Source organism: Bubalus kerabau, chromosome 1 (genome assembly GCF_029407905.1).
Source record: "Bubalus kerabau isolate K-KA32 ecotype Philippines breed swamp buffalo chromosome 1, PCC_UOA_SB_1v2, whole genome shotgun sequence".
Lineage (NCBI taxonomy): Eukaryota > Metazoa > Chordata > Mammalia > Artiodactyla > Bovidae > Bubalus > Bubalus kerabau.
The window spans coordinates 111,390,620-111,415,243 of record NC_073624.1 but is presented as its reverse complement, the minus strand read 5'-3'; the positions used below and the strand labels follow the sequence as shown (position 1 = coordinate 111,415,243).

The window sequence follows — 24,624 nt, the reverse complement described above, 5'->3', positions numbered from 1 at the left end:
CCAAGCACGATGAGCAGTAAGGGTGGAGGGGCAGAGGCAGGACTGAACACAGGACACATGTAAGAAAATTCAGAGTAGGTTTCCACAGAGCCCAGGAGCATTATCAAGAGTTGCAACGTTATATCCATTGGGGGGGGAACACTTCAGTTATGTGACAGGTGAGTAGCATTACAGGGGAAGAAACAAATACACATTCACAACTGGTTTTTGCTACATTTAGAAAAAAAAAAAAAAGGCAAGTCAATATGCACTCATCACCTAGAAAGAACATAACATTTTCATAAGGAAATGACATAAATCGTACATAAGCCATTTTTGAAAAGTAGAACATTTCAATTGTGAAACTTCTAATGAATTCCCTAACTTAAAAAGTGCACCATGGGAACTGGAGTGATCCTGTTAAAAGTTAAGTCAGATAATGTAACTTCTCTGCTCATAACTTTCCAATTTTGCCTTACTGAGAATAAAAGCTAAAGCAGCTGTTAGGACCCACTCTACCCTCTGTTCTCGGACTCAACTCCCATCTCAGCAAGCAACACTGGTTTCCTTGTTGTTCCCTGGACACAGCCCAGACCTTTTCCTGCCTCAGGACCTTTGCATCTGCTGTTGCCTCATTTTGAACGCTTGTCTCCTCTATCTTCACATGCCTTACTTTTTGTATACTTTTAAATCTTTACTCAAATGTCACTTTCTCTCTGAATGTTTCTTACCCTCTTTCCCATAATACCAAGCAGACATTCCTTATCCCTATTCCTTGCCTTATTGTTTCCCACATCACTTATCTTCTAACATAACATATCATTTATGTCTCAACCTGTCATCTCATGAAAGAAAATAAGCTCAAGGGGGACCAATGCTTCAAGTACATACTCTGTTCAGAGGTGCATCTGAAGCATCCAGAACAAAGTCAGGCACCAAAGAGGTGTTCTGTAAACAGTAGTGAATGTTGAACATGTCAGCCAGTATTTGTTTATATTTCGTTGCTTCTTGTTTCAATAAATTACATCTCATAATATATTTTTAGTATATTTTTTCCAGTCACTTTATGAGAACAGCACCCATTCCAGATGGTTCTAAGAGTTCGATCTGGTTTGCAAGCCCTGATAGGAATCTGATTAAGAGGCAATCCAATGAGCTCAAATAACCCTATTCTCCTTTTGAACAGAAATTTATCATACAGTTGTCTGAGAAATCATCGGACATTATATCCCATGGAAAATTCTTCTTTGTGCTTTGTTATGTTTAAATCACAAACACTCATAGCACAGCAGCTTTAGTAAGAGTAAGCAAATGTCATGGGGAGCGTGTAATTTCCTTGGTTCTGTCTCACCGCAAAGATTTGAAACAACAGACCAGTGTCACTGCTCGATTACAGCTCAGAGTTTTATTCGGCAAGCAAAGGAACATATACCCTCGAGGCATGAGGGCAGGCTGACCCCAAAGGAAAGGTGAAGAGAAGAGAGGCCAGAGGCCCGGTTTGGGCTCTTTTTAAATGTTTTTTCTCTTCCCCCTGAGGCTGCCCTATGTAAACTGGGCTAGTTAGGAGGGCTGTTTTGTTTCACCTGAGGGTCTCACTCCAGTCCTCAGACCTTCCTTTGTTCTATTTTCAAGGGCTTTTCCCTACTTTGTCTTTTAGCCACTGCCATTCCGGACTCCTTTTTCCTATTCTAACTACCTAACACAAAGATAATGAGGTAAGGTCCAGGGGATTCTGCCCTTTGGCCCTTAGCTGGCAGGGCTAAATCCCAAATAGAGGCCTCTGAACTGATACACTTGAAACTGTGAGAAACAGGCCAGACTGGAGTGGATGACTGTGTGTTGCATGATATTAATCCAGATCTGCTTTTCCTTAACCCAAGGGCGGTATTAATTATGTAAAGCAATGCACTGAAATTCTCAAAGCAATATTTCATTTAATTTTTCTCTATTAAAAAAAATCTGCATCATATGGAAATTATTTAAGTGACATATATCTGGACACACTGGCTTGGGAGAGAGGCATGGTTAGGAAAATGAAGCAATATGGTTACTGCTGAAGTTCTTGGAAGTCACTGAGTTTAATACATGGTGATCTGAGAGATTATTAAGAGTGAGTATAGCATTAATTGCATGAAGGCATGCTTGTGGTCATCAGATATTTTGAAGATACTTTCAGAGAAATAGTGACCTGCACTATCAGGAAATACTAAATTAAAAAAAGTGACTTGGGATAAATAGGCATTTTGGATACACCGGTGTTCTCTGCTTTTGTCCTCCTTCCTTCCTTCCTTCTTCCCTTGCTCCCTCCCTTCTTTCTCTCTCTCTCTCTCCCTCTGTTCCTTTCTTTCTCCCTTTCTTCTTCCTTTCTCTCTTTTAGATAATCTAATATCTAGCCATCCTTTCCCCTCAAATCACTTATATTTACCCATCACTATACACATGGGCACCCATGAAGTGAAGTGAAGTGGCTCAGTCGTGCCCGACTCTTTGTGACCCCCATGGACTGTAGCCCACCAGGCTCCTCCATCCATGGGATTCTCCAAGCAAGTGTACTGGAGTGGGTTGCTATTTCCTTCTCCAGGAGATCTTCCTCACCCAGGGATCGAACCTGGGTCTCCTGCATTGTAGGCAGATGCTTTACCGTCTGAGCCACCAGGGAATATGGGCACCCACATTTGTTTTAAATTTTAGAACAGATTTTAGAGGACAGTCAGTAGCACTTCCTTCTACAGGAAGTTTCAGGTACAAGACTGTCATTTCCTGTGTGGAAAAAAGTATTAATTGTAAAGGAAGGTCAGTTTTGAATCAGAAAAACTTCTGAGTTGCCAAGTCTTTTCAGCAAACATATTCTTGTCTGCAGGAAAGAATGCCATTGCTGCTGCTGCTGCTAAGTCACTTCAGTCATGTCCGACTCTGTGTGACCCCATAGACGGCAGCCCACCAGGCCCCGCTGTCCCTGGGATTCTCCAGGCAAGAACACCGGAGTGGGTTGCCATTTCTTCTTCCAATGCATGAAAGTGAAAAGGGAAAGTGAAGTCGTTCAGTCGTGTCCGACTCTTAGCGACCCCATGGACTGCAGCCTACCAGGCTCCTCCATCCATGGGATTTTCCAGGCAAGAGTACTGGAGTGGGGTGCCATTGCCTTCTCCAAGAATGCCATTAGATTTCCCCAAAGGCCTCAGACTCTCTTGAGAAGGGTGTCAGTGAGTTACTGTCAATGGAATGCGGCACGTCGAGAAGCACGTGGGGAACACTCAGGTGTGTGAATAGTTGGCAAGTTCACAGGGAAATGTGCGGAGGGCAGCCTGCACTTGCCGCACCTGATCCAAAGACAGGAGCAAAGCGTGGGCACCCTAGTGATATCTACCACCAAGGACATCTAGATAAAGGGCTGGAAATGTCTAAAAAATGTAAATCCATCAAGGGCATTTTCTGGGCTTGTAGTTCCTAAATCCTAATCCAGACTAATTTAAGCAAGTATGGCTTTGCTTGAATGATTCCATCCAAACAGAAATGTCTGGTTTCTCCTTTCTAGGTTTATATCTTCAACTGTTTCAGTTGTGACCTCACAAGTAGAGTATGTTTGCGTTTCTTAGCTTTGTGTCTTTCATACTAAATGATATCCATATGCTTTCCTGTCTTGTCCTCCCACTGTGTCTTGTTTTTCAAGACACAACAAAAACGCTTTCTCTCTGAAACCAGCCTACTCTGGACCTGGAGGCAATACTTAGTACTTATGTTTTTAGGCCCCTCAGTACCAAGCAATTTTCCCTAGAATATCTTTAACATTTTGCTGAGTCAGAAATTTTGTTAGTTTTATTTTGTTTTGAGGTCAAAAACTCAATGCATAGTAGGTCTATAAGAATCTACTGACGGCCTGCCGACCCTAGTCCCAGGGCATCCGCAGTCCCTGATCTCATGCTCTTATACTTTGGGAGAACAACTTGTACATCAACAAATTCACTAAGATGTTAAATGCTGAGAAATGAAATTCATCATTCAAAAATTCACAACCCTGGGGGCAGTGAGGTCTCCTTCTCCATATTTTCTCCAATGTGGATGGTTCACTGGTGTCAGTGAAAAGAGACTTTATTCTCGGACCACTTAGCCTAGGAGGCTATTTTGGAACTGCCAGTTTGCAGTATGACTATCTAAATACCACAGGTACCGTTTCCTCTGTCACTCAGGCTGGCCGTTTCAGTCATCTTCCATTTAAGGCCTATTTCCATTCTTACTTCCTATTTTGTCTTCTTTTCCTTTCTGTTTTCACTGCTGCTATTCTTTTTTCTCAGTCTTGTATTGCCCTACTCTCCAGGCTTCTCACCCTTGCAGCACACTGCCGTGAAAAATAAATCTGTAAGAGCAGATCAGGCAATAAATACAATGAGCTCTGAGGTGGGAATGCTTGGGCTGGATTCCTGGGGACCCTCCTTCTTAGCTGTGCATCCACAGACAAGTCACTTTACCTTTTTGTAGCTCAGCTTCCTCATGTGTAAGATGAAGTTGATAACAGTACCTACCTCAGAGGGTTGGTATGAGAGTTAAATAAGAAAATATATTTAATGTGATGACAACTATAATGTGTACAAAAGAAACAGCCAATAAATGTGAGCTATTTATTATTGAACTGTGCTCTGAAAATCATTCAATGGTTCCTCAAATGCCTACAACACAATCAACTTGGATTACAAAGACTAAACCTGTTTTAGTCTTGATCTTCCTTTCTAAAAATCTTCTCTGACTTCTAATTAGACCTGGAAACTTACTTTGCCAAATAATATGAACATGAATAATTCCATCTTTGCAAGTACCATTTTCCAGCAATAGTAAGTTGTTTCTTGTCTTTGATGATCAAAATCTTGAGTGCTCGCTAAGTTGCTTCACTCATGTCTGACTCTTTGTGACTGTAGCCCTCCAGGCTCCTCTGTCCATGGGATTCTCCAGGCAAGAATATTGGAGTGGGTTGCCATTTCCTTCTCCCAGGGATCTTCCCGACCCAGGGATCGAACCCAGGTCTCATGCCTCAGAGGCAGATTCTCTACCATCTGAGCTATCAGAGAAGCTCTGGGACACCTAAATCATAAAACATCCTCTTATTTTTGATCATCCCAGATCCCACAATGACTCTTTTATCTTTAAAATCTGAAAATTCACAGTGTGAGCGTCACTCATAAAGACTGTTTCCTTCCTGCCTGCACGTGTGTTCAGTCATGTCTGACTCTTTGTGACCCCATGGACTCTAGCCTGCCAGGCCACTCTGTCCATGGAACTTCCCAGGCAAGAATACTGGAAGGGGTTGCCATTTCCTACTCCAAGGGATCTTCCTGACACAGGGACTGAATTGTGTTTCTTGCGTCTCCTTCATTGACAGGCAGGTTTTTTTTACCACTGTGCCACTTAGGAAGCCCATTAACAGCACCAAATGCATGAGGTTCATCTCCCTCTCAAGACTAATATTCAGAAGTAAGAGTTTACTCTTCTACTGCACCATGCATCTTTGCTTGAATTAGCCAAGAACATCTTTTGAGAGATTGCTGTCTCGTAATCCATGAAATTCTCAGTGTTGACAACCATCCAGGATCCTTGATCGAAGGTTGACTTTTAAGTATTCTGTTTTTGTTAAGATCCAACTACTTATTACATCTTAATAAGAAGTAAGAATTTTGCTTATCAGTTACACAGATTGGCTGCAGAAAGAGATTAAAATGTCCTCTCTAAAATTAAATATGATATTTGTAAATTGATTGGCTACTACCAAAGCTTTTGTTCAAACTCATTTGTAGATCATGGCAGTGAACTCCCGGTCTGCCTCTCCGGTGGTATTCCCTACTTCTCAACCTTGTTCCACCTTCCAGAAAGACCTTTCTAAACACAAATATTTTTGGAAGGGTTGCCTGCTTTAAAAACTTCAAAGGGGGAGGGAAGATTTTAAAGCAGGCAACTGAAAATAAACTTCCCAGGTGGCACAGTGGTAACGAATCCACCTGCCAATGCAGGAGATATGAGATGCAGGTTCGATCCCTACATCAGGAAGATCCCCTGGAAGAGGAAATGACAACCCATGCCAGTATTCTTGCCAGGAGAATCCCATGGATACAGGAGTCTGGTGGGCTACAGCCCATGGGGTCACTAAGAGTTGGGCATGACTGAGCACACATACAGAACTGAAAATAAAGGTCACATATCTTGGCAAAAGTAAAAAGACCCTTGGTGAAATGGCCCTTGGATTTCTCCCAGCTTCTTTTGCTCAACCAATACTGCTATGTCCCAAATACCTCATTCTATTTTTTTACCCTCCATGACTTTGTATATGCCTTTATCTTCTGCCTGGGACATCCTTCTTTGCACCATAATTGTGGCAAACTCACACTTATCTTTCTGACTCAGTTTAAACTTTATCCTTCCTGTCAAGATTCCAAGACCTTTCCCAGGCAGAATTCATTTTCTCTTCTACGCAAATATTATAACTTGTATACATTCTAGTTATTGCACTTGCTATATTTCTCATTTATGATTTAATATTGTATTCAAATGTAATTAAAATGTATTACAATTGACTACAGTGAGTAATTGAATCTATTGTACTTTCTTGTTTATATGAACCACTTCATATTCTGAGATAAAATATCATGGTTTGAAAAATTTATGTTTCTGTATGCAGACGAATTAGGCTTTGGATCTTGGATAATAATTGCTGACATGCATTTACCACTTACTCTGTGATACTGAGTGACAGTGTGAAGCAGGATTCTTAGTGCCTTATATGTGTAAGTCATTAAATCTTCACAGCCATCCAACAAGATACATGCTGATACACATTTGCAGATGAGGACACTGAAGATGAGACCACTTGGAACACACAGTGAGCCAGAGCCAGAATCTGAGCACCAACAACCTGGTTAGAGTCAGCCTCTTACCCCACGTTATCCTTTAGCTCACTAACCTCTCTGAACTTTTCACAATCATGAAAGGAGGATGGGAGTAACCACGCCTTTGTTAAAATGAAAGGCAATGATGCTGTCCCACCTTTATTTCTCCTCTCATTGTTCATTCACATGTAGACGCACATTAATTTGACTTCTGGTAATATAGATAGTCTTTACCACCTTCACCATCACATGTCAGTCCCCAACACTATAAGATAAAAAAGGAACCTTCCTTTTCTTGCCGTTTCCTATTAAAAACAGGTTCTGAATCTTGGCCAGAGGAAGGAAGTTAGCCCCATTTATATAATCAGGATGGAAAAGCTGAATTTGTAATTTGTTTCAGTTTAATTTTGCATTATTGTAATACAAAGTAATTATCTGGTTGAAAAATTTATCTTTAGGGTTTATTTATTTACTGTGGCACACAGCAAGTACTTACTTATTGATATAACCAGGAGAAATAAATGACTTGATAAGAACCAAGAATGAAATGTAAGTCAAAATAATTTGACAGTTGAATCTACTTCTTAACAGTATAGTACAGAGAATAAATCTATACATAGTTCTAAAAGCAAATTTACATAACTTTGCACTATTATTAATTATAAAATGTATCCTATTCCTATAAACTTCAACAGTGAGTAGGGTAAATAAAACAGGATCTCTTCAAATTTCAACCAGACAATGGGTTATAATGCCATTTTTCAGAAATCTATATCTATTGACCAATTCTGTGAGAATCAAAAGTACAAAAAACTGTTTCAAACTCTGGTCAGTAAATATGAAGGAAATATAGCACCATGTCAATTTTTTTAAACATATGTAAGTTGAAAATATATATATATTAATTAACATAATTATTCTGAACAGAAATATATTACAAATCCCAATCAACTGCTTCAGACATTGATTACCTAAACATACACATTTAGCTCCATAAAATTAAGAGTTTCAAATCCAACATTAACAAGGTTGACTTGATTTTGAAAGCGCAGCATGCTGTGATTCTGTATGTGGGTAAGAGCAAGTGTACTTGTAGGTATATCCTATTTGGCACATTTTCACATGTAGTACATATAAAAATCCATTGCACATTTAAGTAGTGCTTTATTTAGATCCTCAGATGCATGCTACATTGCTTGAAACTGAAATTATTTGAATACATAAATCCTAAGTTCGTTCATGTTGAAACCTTTTTTTTTTTTCCCTGCAAAAATGGAGGGCACAGCCTCAGGAAAGAAATATATTTGTGAATTTGAGTTGGGATTTACATAATTTCACTTCTCATTTTATTTTGAATTTAATTACTTTCAAAACCATTAAAAAGGTGTAAACACACACATGCAGGCACAAATGTGATGGAGCAATGCAATTACTCATGCTGTTATTGAAAGCTAGCGGGGCTTGTATTTCTTTCCGGTAAACAATTTCACTTTTGCAATACACTGTGGTCTGTTCTCCCCAGTCCCTTCCTGATTGTTAAATAGGAACTTATTGGAGAGACACTGGTAAGTTTTCAGGTTTATTTGAAGGCCATTTAGACTAGATTGCTTTGGTGCTTCATTAATTTTGAGTCCTCTTTAAATCAGATTTGAAGTTTATAGTTCTAAGCTTCTGAGATTATTTTTTTCTCATACTCTCGTGAGTATTAGGAAGTTGGCAGAAAGTACAGATAATACAAGTCATTCACTCAAAGGTATGCAGAAAACACATGGAACTTAAAGTCTTGTCTTCTGTTCCTAATTCAATATTCTTTCCACCCAAATCTTCCCACGTCTATGCTATGTTAGTACTGTCTTCTCCTGACATTTAACTTCCCAAGCTTCCTTTAGTAATTGGACCAAGGAAATGATTTTGGGGTCTTAAAATGTTTAAATTCTAGGAGCATGTGCAAGACAAGAAATTAAATTTTAGAATTAAGGTAATTATATCAGTTTCGTAAAGTCCACAGACGTTGATGTATTATGAATTTATTATTTTTCAATATTTCATTCAAAAAGAAAAGGGAGAATAAAGTTTTATTTCTTGGCATTATTTTCCTCATGAAACTTAAAATCATTAGAAAACAGAAGGCCACTATTACATGATGACATGTAAATAATTCTTTAAAATCCAGTGTCAGAGTATTGAATATTTTAAAAAAGTAAGGTCTTACAACTTGCATTTGGCCAATGTAGTTGAATAGTACTCCAATCACAGCTTGCCTTGCATTTTCAAGAACACTTCCTAGAGCTTTCCTTAATATAAATCATCCTAACTTAAGAAAATACTGCATTGTTAAATAATTAGTAGTAGTAATTATATCTTAGAGTAGGAAAAATGTAACAAATGTAAACCAAACTAATAAAGCACATGACCTTGTATTGGTATATAAAATATCCATATTGCCCATTAGTGACACTTTCCATAGCTTCCTGAAAAATTGCATCTCATTGGAGCCGTTTTATTTGCTCCCTCAAAATGTTTTGCTTAAAGTGTAAAAATCAATACCTCTCTTCATCTAAAGTGTTTTATAGCTCATCATGTTGTCCATGTGGGCATTTATAGAAACGTAATACTTTATATTATGCATAAACTGAAGCTTACTTGGTTTTAGAAATAAATAACATATTCTAAATTTAGTTCAAAAAGCAGGATTTGAAATTTGGAACAGTAATCTTAGTCATACACCTTTCAAAGCTTTAAGAATTAACTCGTAGTATAGGAAACAGGGGAAAGAAGACACAAGACCAAAGGGTTCAGCCAAAACCAAGGATTATGTATAAGTTATACTGGGGGAGATTCAACATTTAACCCTCTTCATCGAAGGGCAGTTCTGGTAACTGACAAATAAATTTATCTCTTGAATATAATGCTAATGGAGAACCACGAAGCACTTTGAAACACACAGGCAGAGTCAGCCATGCAGCACAGTCAAAAATACCCAAGTGACCTGCAGCTGTTCCTTAAGCCTCACTGAATGTCACACTCAGCCCTAGAGAGTGACTTAAGAACTAGGGAAAATGTCATCTGGATTGTCTTTTGATGTGTGTCTAGTAGAACCGAAGAAATTGAAGCGCCTGAAAGGCCAACATGATTCATTTAAATGTGAACATTTCTCTGAACCAATGATTCCTTTTATGGTAAGAAAATGAATACACTTCACAATTTTCATTTTAGGTCAGAGGCCGTGCAGCTTGTGTTACAACTGAAAGGAGAAATACTAAAGACAAAAGAAAAAGAAGATGGTGCTGAAAATAAACATGTTCAGCAGCCATTGTGATTCCACTTACCCCGATATGCTTTTCATGAGATGGAGGAGGACAGATGAAAAAGAAAAGCACACAAATGTTAATGGATACATTTCAATCCAAAGAAAGCCATGGAATAAAACAAGAGCATCATTTCAGATGTGCTAAAGCTCAGATACGAGAAAGACATGGTGTTCTGTTTTGTTTTGTTTTTTTTTTTAATTTCACCATGACACAGATACTCACTGCATCCAAAAGCATAATCAGGCTGAAGGCAGTTCTAATAGTCGACCAATAGTCTGTCTCTTGAAAATGAGCCACTCTGAAACATGCATGACCACATTTTCCCAGCCTATAGTAAACCCCGGGAGGAAGTCAGGCAGCTTGTTAAAGATTCTTCACCTCAGGCCACTCAGCTTATTTTACAAATAGAAGCAGTAACCTGTTAAGTGATGCTTGGGATCTCAAACAGATTTATAAGCTTAGAGCTTAAGAAAAATACAGCAGACTTCTGGAAAGGCAGTGACTCGAAGAAAGCACTGGTTTGAGGGTGGGTCTATCTGGATTCTAGTTCACATACATGGTTTGATCAAAATCACTGGTAAGGTTCTGATGTTCAATCTCCCGAACTTAATTTGAGGCAAGAAGAAATTTTCACATGCTAGATCCATAATTTTATTGTGACATTACACACGTGGTATAACAATAGTAATAATTACGTGCCAGTAATCAGGTCATGAAAAAGTCCTAAAAAATTCTATCAGTCTTCTCCCCTCTAGAAGAGTAATTCCTCCTCCTCTATTTGAGCTGGCAACTGGGTGTCTTTAAGTAGACACATTTATTTATTTGGACAGATGTTGGTAAACATTGCTCTGAGGGGGAAAATGAACTAGATTAGTTCACCAATGTTACCAGATGTCATCACAGAAAGGTTGATTTTTTTGTGGTGTTTGAAGTAGCCCACTTGTTCCCTGGGGAGATTAGAGGCACTGGGAAAATATGGAATTTAAATAACCCAATAAAAAGCCATGAGAATATTATTTAAAATTTTTTTTATAAAAGCATACTAGACCAATTCTTAGAAAAATAAAATTTTACTACATAAAATATAGTCAATGTAACAGAATATGAAGCAGAGATTCCTATCTAAGAAATGAAGCAAGTTAGAGAGCTCCCTTTTTTAATTACACAATCATTATAAAGAAAAGCTGGAAGTACGATGAACACCCTGCACGTGCCTCCTCCAAATGCATTCATTCAGAGAAACTGTGTATTCTTTCACTAAATGTGCATTTTGGAGAAATGCATGTTCTTTGACCTTAGCTTCAGAACAGCTGGGACAAGTTTTTAAATTTTTCACATAAACAAAAACATAGTCCATACACACTGGCATCTCAATGTCCTAAGAAACTTAAGGCACCTTTCTTGCATCATATATGCAACAGAAAGAAAATTAAGACCCAAAGAAATACATTCTAGGTGGTTAGAATGATTTTCCTGTCAACATACCTGTGAACTCTTTGATGAGTTCTGAGAAAAAAGCAATTTCTGAGCTCTCCATGAAAACTTTTTCATGAAGTATTTGGGGCCAGTTATTACCATGGACAAAATAATCTTCCTTAGCCTACAAGCTACCTAGGCACTACTCTCCAATAAAGTTGAATAAATCTGCACACAGTGGAATATTAATTTTTTTTCACATATTTATCATTTTTAAAATAGGAAATCTGTACCTATAGAAATACCCTAAATATAAAACATGAGAAATTGCGAAAATAAACAGGAAATACAAACATATGACTCAAAAAGTATTGCTTAAAGTTCTAATATATTTATCAGTGTGTGTAAGTTAGCTGACTTCTCATAGTTTTTGCTAACTTTCTTTTCCTCCACAGACAATTAATTTAAGAGTGATCTTGACTAGCTATTTCATTTTAGAATTAAGTATTTCAGCTCACAACTTTCAAAAAGACATGTTCTGCAAAGGACAAAAAGCTGTAATTATAAATGACTCAAGAGAGTTTGTGATAATATATTATAAATTCATATCAGAGGTAATATATATTTGTAGTGCTTTTGGTCTAGATAAAGACAGTTTTCTTCTTATAAAAATTGATATTCTTTTCTACATGCAATTATTTATAGGAACATATAACTTATTTTTTCTTTCTACTCCAGATTGTCAAAATTATGAGAATACCAAGAGAGATTCTGTCAAAAATTAATCTTCTTCATTTAAAGACCACTGTAGTATATAATAGACAAATCATTTTTCACTGACCTAGAAAAAATAGGTTTTAAGTTACCCTCTAACCAATAAGAACAAGTCAGTTATTGGCACAATATTTTCCTTGGGAACATCAGCATACATCCAGGCACAAAGAAGAAGATATTATCAACTAACATATATCTTATATTTAAAAACAGGATTCTTAAATGTTTAATTGCCTCACTTTAATCTTCTAGATCTTCCACTGAATGAATGGGCCTTCTATTTATAAACTAGTTAACTTTGAATGCAAAATTTCACATTAGAAATATTTATTAGATGAACTTCATATGTGGAATGTAGTCGCCTTTTGCTTCTTAAAGTTCAAGTTAATGACTCAGAAATTTTAAAAATCAATTGTTAACAATTGAGATTGAGGAGTGAACAGGTAGTGACTGAAGTGAAAAAGTAGAATGAAGAAATGATTTCTTTTAATAGGTGAAACTTGAGCATGTTTAAATGCTGATGACCACAATCCAGAAGAGAGGAGAATTTGAAGTACAAGTGGGAAATTGGCACAACCAGACAGAAAAAATAAGCAGGGATGGTCTTAAATGAGAAGAAATTAACCTAGTTTGCTGTGTTAAGCAGAATGGGGGCAAGAGTTAGTGTGAATTCAGCAGCAAATAATTCAGAGGACTGAGGTGGTCTCTTTATCTCTCCCTCTAGAGTAGAATGTGAATGCACCTGCAGAAGACACAGGTTTGAGGACAGTGGAGGTCTCTGACAAAAGCTGCAGAGAGTAGAAAGAAGACTGGCGACAGAAAAATATTGGGATTACTTGGCAGTGTTGAATTCCCACATGAAGCTGATTCAAATTCCCTTGCATTAATTTTCTCTTGTAGCACTCAGGTAACCCAAAAGTAGCCATGGAGAAAGAAAATTCATTGGTGACTCTAGTGATGATATGGACATAACCAAATGAAAAAAAAAATGATGGGTTTGGAATTTTTGAGCATGGTGAAATTACAGTCATAGAAGCCAAGTGAAACAGGGAGATAGAAGAGGACCGAATGCAGCTGATGCACTAAAAAGTGATAGAAGTTTTTAAAAAGATGATAGTAGAAGAAGTTGATAAAACCAAGCTGAAAGGAGGAGATAGGAAGGAATGATATGCATGAATTAGTAACTTCTGAATAGGGGTGATCTAGGGGCAACGACAGGATTCAGAATATAACATAGGATGTGTCTGACTTGGAAGAGAGAATGACATTGGAAGTAATGAAGCCATGAACTTAAAGGTTAAGTTGCAAACAGCTGATTTATGTGGATATAAGAGCACCCAGGGGTGATAGCAGAAATTGCTTTATATACAGTGATGGGATACAGATAAAAATAAATAGCCAAGCACATTTCTAGTGATCCTTATAAATTAAAGAAAATGATTCAGAAGTGTTAAGTATGGTTTATTATACTTCTACAGAAATAATTTTTCTTTAAAGTCAATATTGAATCCAAATAGCTAAAGTATTTAAGACTCTTTAAAAGAGGCTGAGAAATCTTTACTTTTTCAAGAATTTTGTTATTCTTTTGCCCATGATTATATTCCAGTCAAGTCCCAATTAAAAAATTTAAGTATGTAGAATCTGAAATAAATACGTTTAACTGTATGCTGTATATATATGTAATATATATATATGTATCAATCAGTTCAGTCACTCAGCCGTGTCTGACTCTTTTTGACCCCATAGACTGCAGCACGTCAGGCTTCCCTGCCCATCACCAACTCCCAGAGCTTACTCAAACTCATGTCCATCCCGTCGGTGATGCCATCCAACCATCTCACCCTCTGTTGTCCCCTTCTCCTCCTACCTTCAATCTTTCCCAGCATCAGGGTCTTTTCCAAGGAGTCAGTTCTTCACATCAGGTGGCCAAAGTATTAGAGCTTCAGCTTCAGTCCTTCCAATGAATATTCGGGACTGATTTTCTTTAGGATTGACTAGTTTGATCTCCTTGCAGTCCAAGGGTCTCTCGAGTCTTCTCCAACACCACAGTTCAAAAGCATCAATTCTTCAGCACTCAGCTTTCTTTATAGTCCAACTCTCACACCCATACATGACTACTGGAAAAACCATAGCCTTGACTAAACGGACCTTTGTTGGTCAAGTAATGTCTCTGCTTTTTTAATATGCTGCCTAGATATATATGTCTGTGTGTGTGTTCAGTCGCTAAGTCATGTTCAACTCTTTGTGACCCCATCGACTGCAGCATGCCAGGCTTCCGCGTCCTTCACTATCTCCTGGAGTTTGCTCAAATTCATGTCCATTGAGTCAGTGATGCCATCCAATCATCTCATCCTCTGCCAGCCCCTTCTCCTTCTGCCTTCAGCACTTCCCGGCATCCGTTATATATATATATATATATATATATATATATATATATATATGATATATATACATGCATACATATATTTTTTGAATGAAAAGTCTCTTGTTATCTATTTTTTTATAAAACCCTGTCAATAGGATATAGATAATCACTGACCTTAGAAATGTGGGAACAAGGTAGAGAAGCTTGCTTCTGTAAGGCTAACTTTAAATAACTATGGGGAAAAAGCACATCTTCAAAGACCTTATAAAAATACCATATAGAGCTAATATAAGCTTCTATATTATGGAAACAAATATAGAGAACACCTTTTAGATCAAGATGTCAGTCAGCATTATATTTGAATGTATCTTAATTAGTCACTTTTTTTCTTTTAATGAAAGAACTTAATCATCCTTACTCTTAGACACTGACTTTGAAAGTTTTATTGGGACAAATAATGTTAGATTGATTCAAGCAGACATTTACATTTCTTACATAACTTATTAGTAATCATTACTATACTTATATCAAACTTTGGTGATAGTATGTGTGGCTAATTACATCAGAAAAAAATCAACTTTATAAAGTAACTACACTACTTTGAGATTACCTCCATTTCTCATTCTTAAATAAGTGTTTGATTTGAATACATTTGTTGCTAATTTGGAAGGATGGGATGGGGTCAGATAAGAAACTAATTATTCCCTATGGAAAAAAACTATGCTTCTCTTTTCAGAGTATAAACAGAGAGATTCTTTTTTGACTCCCCATGGAGATTATTTAAAATTAGATAGGATACTTAAGATCCAGCTGAAAGTTTGGACTACATAGTCTTTAAATTGCAGCCTTATCCTGAGATTCTAAATAATTCAGAGAAAATAGGGCTCCAGAGGTCTGCACCTCTGTATACCACAGTGCTTGGAAAGCTGTATTTTTCCATGTGTGGAAGCAACAACATTTCTACCTCAAAGGCTTTGTGAAAACTACAAGACAAAAATTTGTGTAAATGTATAGAACAGTGCTTGGCATATTGCAACTACTCAATGTGGTTATTAAATACTTCTTACATATAAAGAAGATCATTATTATCATTACCGCAAAAAGGATGAGGAGGAACACAGGACAGGATATACACACACAAGGAGACAAGAGTAGTCATAAAAAAGACATAGATATTAAGTATACTAAGAACAGAACGTGCAGGATGGGAAGCAGAGACAAAGGGATAGATAGGAAATAGATAATGTGGGGATTTAGGGACGATATGAAGGCATTTGAAATTTATCCTAGGGATGCTAGGAACCAGATAATGTGGGGATTTAGGGACGATATGAAGGCATTTGAAATTTATCCTAGGGATGCTAGGAAATGATTGAGGGATTTTAGGCAAGTTTAGAAATAATGATTTAGATAGATTTCTTTAGCTGAAGTGTGAAGAATGAATTTGAGGAAGGCCAGACTAGAAGACCACTGATTTTGGTATGATGGTCTGAGCAAGAAAAGAAGAAAATCAGCAAGCTTGAGGGATTTTAAAGAGCTATCATCTAGATCACCTTGTGTGGAGGCGCACAGAGGGAAGAGCAAGGACAAGGCAGGATGAGGGCAGAGATGAAGCCCTGGTTTCCAGTTCGGTTAGTTTGTGGAAGTCACTGCCCCAGTTCCTGTTCCATATTCTTGGGTTTTTGTTCTTCTTTTTCCACCCAGATGCTATTTATGTGTTCAGTTATGCAAAATGCATGTCTTGAGTATCTACACTGTGTCAGGCACTGCACTTGTTTAAAAAAGCAGAGGTTCTCTGAGTCCAGCTCTTTGAATTAGACAGAAAAACACAGAATCCGGGGCAGGGGCAATTTGAAGAGCATGTAATTCAATTTCTCAACTTAAATCTGAATCCCTCATATAATAATCTAGCCACATTCATACACTTGGCAGGTCTATGTTGGACTTAATCACGAGAAATAGCTCTCTTTCTAGGGGGTCAATTCTTTCTTCTCAGATCTGTGATTGTTAGCAGTCCTCACTTATACGCAGCTCACAGTTATCTGTTAACAGCCTTTCACTTTGGGCCCAAGATCTTCTCATGCAGCCAAAAGAACACATTTGATTGCTCTTTTTTCTTCGGAGCGTCTGGATCTTTGTTATCCATACCCCACATATTCCTAATTGTTTGCAACACTCCTTGAAGGCATTCAGTGTCATCTTGTTATGCTGATAAAGTTCTTCCGAATATATGCTTGTTTGAATATATCTGCTTCAAGCATATTTCCCAGAAATTAATACAATATCCAGGTATGTTCTGGTCAGTACATAGAATTTTGGCCTTATCAACTGCTTTTTGGGTACTGAAAATCATTAATATCTTTATCAGGCATTGGCAATTTATCTTTTTTTGTAGAAACATTTTTCTCAGGAGTTGCAGTTAAATTATACATATCCCCCTATACATAAGCATTCAGCATATATGAAGTTGGATGCAGATTTATTAACATAGAAATGACCCTGTTAAACTTCATCTTCTTAGATTTGCATCTCTTCAAAGGTTTCCCTTAAACAAAATTCTTTATCTAAACTTAACTACGTCTTCTAGCTTTGTGCTTTCACAAATATCATTTTCATATTTAAGTCAAATATTAAAGTGCTGAGTTTGCCAACTTCCATTTCACTCAGTCATCAGGAATTCACTTGTCCAGCCCCTGTGATTACAAGGACTCCACCAGTTATATTTTCATGGTTTTAGTCTCATTCCAATCTTATGTTCGTTTAGAAAGTAATCAAAACACTTTGCTGAACTCAATATGTGGTGTTTCTACAGCCTTTTTCTCATCTACATGTATAGAAAATGTCTGAAATGTTTAAGGACACAGTGTATTCTTAAGGGATTCCATTTATTCTTGGTGATTGAAAATCCCTTTCTTACTGTTCAAAAATAACCTATTGGATATTTTATGTTTATTTTGAAAAGCTAACCAGTCTAAGCAGGGTGTCAGTATACAGCCTTAACTTGGAGAACATCCTTTAAATAAGAACATTAAGTGGTTTTAGGCATATGGCACTCCTCTTGTTCTGCTCAAAGGCCAGAGATTTAGAGAAAGGATCATGGGCACTGAAATACTAAAGTGCAATAATTTGTTTTCATGACTGTCTCTCTACAAGCTCTTTGAAAAGTAGGGCTGTATAATTCAAATATCAGTTGTTTCTCACACAGTTCCTGGAAAAAATAGGCACTAAGTAAATGACTGAAAAGTTATCATTTGCATGTTTCAGTAATCCAGGATTTACTTCAGTCAAGACAAACAATATGGATCTTTTTTATAGAAGGAGGTCATTTTTCTGGTACATGTAACTATCTGAGTTTTCACTTATTATTATTCTTTTTGTTGTTGTTTTGTTATTTATTTATTACTTTACAATATTGTATTGGTTTTGCCATACATCAACATGAATCTGCCATGGGTGTATTCTTTTTATTTTTCATGGGCAGAAAATACAGAGGCTATACAGGGATTCTGATTCTATTGATACTTACTCTGTAATCTACTAACATTGCACCATATGTTCATAACAATATCCCTATTTCTTCCATGTTTTTTTCCTTCCTCCAAGAGGGCACATTGGTTTTCCTTAGATTCATTTTTTTCCTAACAAATTTCAGTAGATTTTGGCCTTTAGCCTTTGTCTATTATTATTTTTTAGGTTCAGGGAAGTCTTAGAATTGTTCGCAGCAGGAGCTTGGCAGGACATGCATGATCAGATGGTAAGGCAATGAGAGCTCTAACTCAGTGCAGGCAGAGAGGGCAAATTTCTGAAGTTCAAAGCTGGAAACTGAGATATATTTTCCCAGATAAATACTGAGAACACTGGGTTTAGATTCTGAAATATTCTACTTTATTAGATCTTTTTGAGTTGATTACCCAAGAGTGTTCCCTTTAACCATGTCTGTACTAAAGGAACACTTGACTGTAACTAATTGATTCAAGTACAAATATCTCTTTCATATTAGGCCAACCAGATTTTTTCACCTGGGAGCTTAAAAATGTGAAATGGAAAAGATAAGTTATTGACAATACTCTAGAGAAACATTTCATAATCTGTCATGGTTGAAGTTTTAGAGTGGTCCTGGCTCTGTTGTTTCTGCAATTTCTGAGACATTCTAATATCCTACAAGTGAATTCCTTTTTTTTTTTTTGGCTTTATTCAGCCAAATTTAGTTTCTATAACATTCTTCAAAACATATTTTTTTTTTATTTTATTTTTAAACTTTACATAATTGTATTAGTTTTGCCATTTTGTGGAGGGAAGCAAAGACATTTACCTTCCATGTATATGACCTTACTTAGATGGAAAAATGTATTCAAAGCTTATAATACATGTCTTACAGATGAACTGCTGGAATACAACTCTTTTATAAGTTTAATTTGGCACCCAGGTACTTAATAAATATTTATTGAATGAAAGAATGTTGTGGAGATTCTGTGATACCTTTAGTTATGAATATTTTCAGTGACATTTATTTTGCTTAGAGATATGCAAGCTCTGAAACTTCCAAATGCTAAAGATTAAAAATGCCAAGTCTCAAAACACATTAATGTTTATGCACTGAAGGAGACCCTTAGGATTGCAATAGAAATAAATTAACTAAATCTATAGAGCTTCACTTTTATGTCTTTGATGTTCTAACATAAAGATTCATTGGTAGTGATTAACTGTGACTGTTATGCTCCAAGGATAAAACTGCTTCTCTGGAGGATGCTGCTGATTGCCAAGTTGGAATGTTAATTTCATTTTAATGATGTTGAAAAATTGATTTCAAATACAGAATCCATATTCACTTCATAGTAGTACCCATTCAGGAGAGCATAACAAATCTAACATATAATAATATATTACTTATACTATAACTAAATATTAAAAATAATAAATTAGTATATTAATATTCATATAGTATCTTCCAATTTAGTCTCAAAATACCGATTTCAACATGCATATATGTTTTAATAAAAAAATTATACTGTGTTAAAAATGCAAGAAGAAAACATTAGCAGATAAAAACATGCAAAAATTTAGGATTTATATTTTTGGAGCTATTCACTACGTAACTGTAGATTTTAATATGCTTACTGACTATCAAGAACTGTCATGAGTGTTAGACAAGTGTATTACTACTGAAACAGACAACTGCTCTTTAATCTCATCAGTCTCTGTAAAAATAAGCTTCTTAGAATTGAAGTTAAGCTTAGAAATAAAAATCTTTTAAGTCAATACATGAAAGGCAGTCTAATCTAACAAGTCTTTAGATTGAAAGTATAAAGTAGAAAAATGAAACATAGAAATTATTTGAATATAAATGTATTATGACATTTCTGAACCTCAGCATTAAGTGAGAAATCAAGCTTTCAGGGAAAGAGAAAGGAATGTTATACCAGGAAACAATGACAATCAACTGACATTAGACATAAGTGGAAGCCAAAAGAATAGTATGTTTAAAGCTTGGAGGGGAAATTATTTTAAACTAATACTTTTATAATTTTCCATTAATTTAGGTATAAAATATATTTACAGATCTCTAAGCATATAAGAAGTTTGTCATAAACCTTACCAACACATTTATGGAGATGGTGATATGGGAAATTAGCAGCTAAATATGTTCCAGGAGGAAAAAAAAAAGGGTAAGAAATCTGAAGAGGTATTGATACATATAATGGATACTTCTAAAGCTCTTTTTTAGGCAAAGATGCTAAGGACAAAATTTATTTTCTTTCTTTGTGAGTTCATAGTTATTGATTCTAGAGTAACATATTTATGGAATCATAATGATGCAAATGCTATTTTTAAGAAGAAAATCCCATGGACGGAGGTCCAAGGGGTCACAAAGAGTTGGACACGACTGAGCGACTTCACTACACTACATACACCTTACACTTGTACATCCTGGAAACGTGTGACTAGCGTTTCTTTCTGTGGCAAGTGACTTTAACTTGGCGGTTCAGTTTTAGGAACCTCCTTTTATTTCCATATACCTAAGCTGTGTTCTAACAGCTGCATCAGTAACAAAGCTGACATTTTGATCTCTTATTGTCTGACTCCTCTGTTTAGCAGCAAATAAATTCTAAACTTTGGCAAAGAACAGAGTTTCTATTCACTGGGTACTAAAATATTAATACCAACATCCAGATTCTAAGAGAAGTTCAAGGAGTTAGGGACCAAAGAATATTTATAAACTTAGGTTTTTGGTGAGCTAGGCCATGTGCATTTTGGATCTGGCAGTAGCTTCTTTAATAAGGTGCAGTTATTTTATAGAGTTGTGTGGTTGACTAACTGGCCATCCTGAGAAAGAAGGTTTAGGGTTTAGTCTAAAACATTTGCTGGAGAGTTAATATAGGGAAATAGGTTCTTGAAGATCAGGATGGAAGGTATAAAAGGGAAGAAGTGAAGTTCTCAGGTCTAGTCTTAGGAATAGCAAAGATATCCAATTGATATTAAATTAGAAAAGATGCTTGCCATCCGATGAAATCAAACCAAGGATGGTGGAAAAGACCTCACATAGTAGTGACACATGAAGAGAACTCTGGAGAATCACAATTTTCATATGGAGACATATTGAAAATAATAAATGATTCAATCCTTTAGGATTTGGAGAACTATACCACAAGGCTACAGAAACACTGGCCCAATTTTAAAGAGGAAGACTAGACAAATTAATGTGAAGTACCCCAGTGGCTCAGAGGTTAAAGCATCTGCCTGCAATGTGAGAGATCTGAGTTCAATCCCTGGGTGGGGAAGATCCCCTGGAGAAGGAAATGGCAACCCACTCCAGTATTCTTACCTGGAGAATCCCACAGATGGAGGAGCCTGCTGGGCTACAGTCCATGGGGTCGCAAAGAGTCAGACACAACTGAGTGACTTCACTCACCTTTCACTTACCCTGAGTATTAATTGGAAGGACTGATGTTGAAGCTGAAACTCCAATACTTTGGCCACCTGATGCGAAGAGCTGACTCACTGGAAAAGACCCTGATGCTAGGGAAGATTGAGGGCAGGAGGATAAGGGGGCGACAGAGGATGAGATGGTTGGATGGCATCATGGATTCAACAGACATGAGTTTGAGCAAACTCTGGGAGATAGTGAAGGACAGGGAAGCCTGGCATGCTGCAGTCTATGGGGTTGCAAAGAGTCAGACACATCTTAGCTACTAAACAACAACAGCTCAAAGAATTTCAAGATGAGTTTCAGTTTGACATAATTATCATAGGTATTAACTGTATTCCATATAAGCCTGCTGAAGAAATTTATGGAATTGAAGCTTTTAAGGAAAGTATAACAAAGATAAGATGTAATAAAAATGAACCAGGCAGAACAACAATAGGTTGACTTTAGACCTTCAGGTTAGATGCTGTTCTCAGGGAAGAATAGCACCTGTGTGATAATACACAACTCAGGAAGATAGTACTCAACTCAAGAATTTTTAAAACAGTGGATGCTTTAACAGATCTGGTATTCTTAATTTCCTATTTCTCATCATAGGACAGTAGCTAGAAATAGAAGAAAAACAAATGTCTGCACCAGGAAGCAAAGCAAAAGCAGAACAAAGTAGGAACACAGACCTAGTAAGATGTTTTAATCTATCTGTCTTTAGTTGCTGGATGTAAGTGTACCTCAAATTAGACCTTTGTCTGGAACTGCCAACGTTGTAAATTTCTGAAGCTTCAAAATTTCAAATTTGCAAGCATTTGGAATATCTTGAATGCTGCTCTCTGATTTCTCTCCCATATGGTTTTTCAAAATGTGTCATAAGTAACTTATTTAAAGATTTCAATCAATTAAATTTAAACTCACAGCTTGTCAATCAGAGATACCTGATATCTTAGTAAAGTTAAAAATAAGATTTTCCCGCTGTGCTATTTCCACAGGGAGACTAATGAAATGAATCTCTGATATGAACTTTGGTACAGTGATCATAAGTATAAGTACTGTGTCCTGGACACATCCTTTGGCTTGGTCATTGGATAGACTGTAGAAGAACAACTGGTGGGAAGCAATAGGCATTGCAATTGTGTATATACAAAGTACAGTGTTTAAAGATTTGAAATTGTTTTCTCCGTTTTTGTGTGTGCATTTTTTTAAAATGTACTTGAATTTCATTTTCATCTTGAAAGTAGATATATGAAATTTGAACACAGAAAAGAGTATGATTCATTGAAGCACATTTAAAGAGGATATAGTGTCTTTAAAAAAACAATAAAGAGGATATAGTGTCTTTTAAACAAAGAACATGAGAATTGTTTAAATAAAATTTTAAATGCTTCAGAAAATTTGAGAACATGACCAGTGTTTAAGCATGTAATAAGAAATTTGATAGCAGTAAAGTTTGAAACTATATCATTTAAAAATAATTTACCTTGCTTATCTGGTAAAACCCATTACATGAGTACACGTGACTTTTTAGTAACCCAGAAACCCAGACACGGTGCCATAGAAGGCACGGATGAGCGTTAGCACTTCCTTATATGTCTTACAAATATAGGTTGAATATCTATGCTTATTGGTCTTTTGCTATGAGATGGCCAATAATAAGAGAGATGCTTCGGTCTTTTCACTAATTAGCAACAACACTTTGCCTTCTTGTATCCATTTTAACTCAAATAATATTATTCTATAGGAAATAGTTGTGCTAAGGAATGTTAGCCTTTGTTGTATTATGGCTTGTTCTTAATATTCTTCTTGATACTCAAGACAAGGACTCTATGTACTACATTTTAAAATTATATTTTGCCCAAATGTATTTCAAAATGAAGTAATCAAGTTAAGCACAGGAAGATCTTTAAACCAAGTCCAGAACTTAAAATCATTTTCTTACTGTGAGAATACTTAGGATTTAAGGAATAATTCCATAAGATTAATATCAAATCAATCTAACAGTGTATAAAGTTAACAATTCCTAAACTTTAATTCTAAATTTATGATTTTGTTAAGTCATGGTATAATTGGAATTTTTAACTTCAGTAGCTGTTGAAATTGACCTTTAACTTGGTCTTAAACAACAAACGAATTATGTGAGGCATTGCCTCCATACTGCCTTATATGTAAGATGAAAACTGGCCAGATTACCATTATTTTTAAATATTTCATTGTGGGAAAAATGAGAATTAACTTTTAAGGGAAATAAACTAAGTGCATTAGCCAGGCTAGGGTTTGATTGTTATTACTACTTTAGACTTAAAGCAATCTCAAATAAATACATTGAAAATCCTTTAGACTTCAAGTAAATGTAATATTTATATATATACTTTGAGTGACCAGTAAATAAAAAGGTAATATTTATTAGTATGGAATGGGATCGAGCATTTAATTGTATTCAAGAGAGAATGCTCCCAAGGTCACTTTTTCTGTATAGCATTTCCACTATATTTGGATATATAATTAATTTTAGTAAGTAGAAAGTTAATGCAACAGTTATACCAGTGGATTCTTCTACAACTTTTAAATACATATTTTTTTCATTATTAGCAAACATCTACAAAGCAAGTGAGAAGGGAAAATATGAGGTAAATTAATTAGCATAGTATAGCCACTTGCATGTCAATAATAATGATGACTAGAGCGATGAACATACTTTCATAGGAAAGAAGGTAAATAGGAAAACTACAAGCCTAACGTAATAAATATTTGAGAAGGAAGAAAAGGAATAACCAACCAATAGATCCTGGAATAAAGAGAAATTCTTCGGATTTTAAAGAACATGGTCTAAAGGTGCTATTTCATCACTGAAAATGTTACTATGCATTTAAAAAATATGTTACATATAGACACACTTGTGTCTAACAGCTGCTGAGACTCCAAAATTGCCAATTTTGCAAGTTCATTTAAATGTTCCATATTATATGTGAATGAAAAAATATACTATCAGTTTCC

At 36.2% G+C, this 24,624-nt stretch overlaps 1 protein-coding gene and 1 non-coding gene across 5 annotated transcripts in view; both read right to left on the bottom strand.

Annotated features, from left to right (window-relative positions):
• Positions 1-24,624, bottom strand: part of PPFIA2 (PTPRF interacting protein alpha 2) — a 496,123-nt gene that overhangs the window by 39,518 nt on the left and 431,981 nt on the right. The window lies entirely within an intron of this gene.
• TRNAC-ACA (transfer RNA cysteine (anticodon ACA)) lies at positions 2,567-2,638 on the bottom strand. The gene has a single exon. It is a non-coding gene; the product is annotated as a tRNA-Cys (tRNA).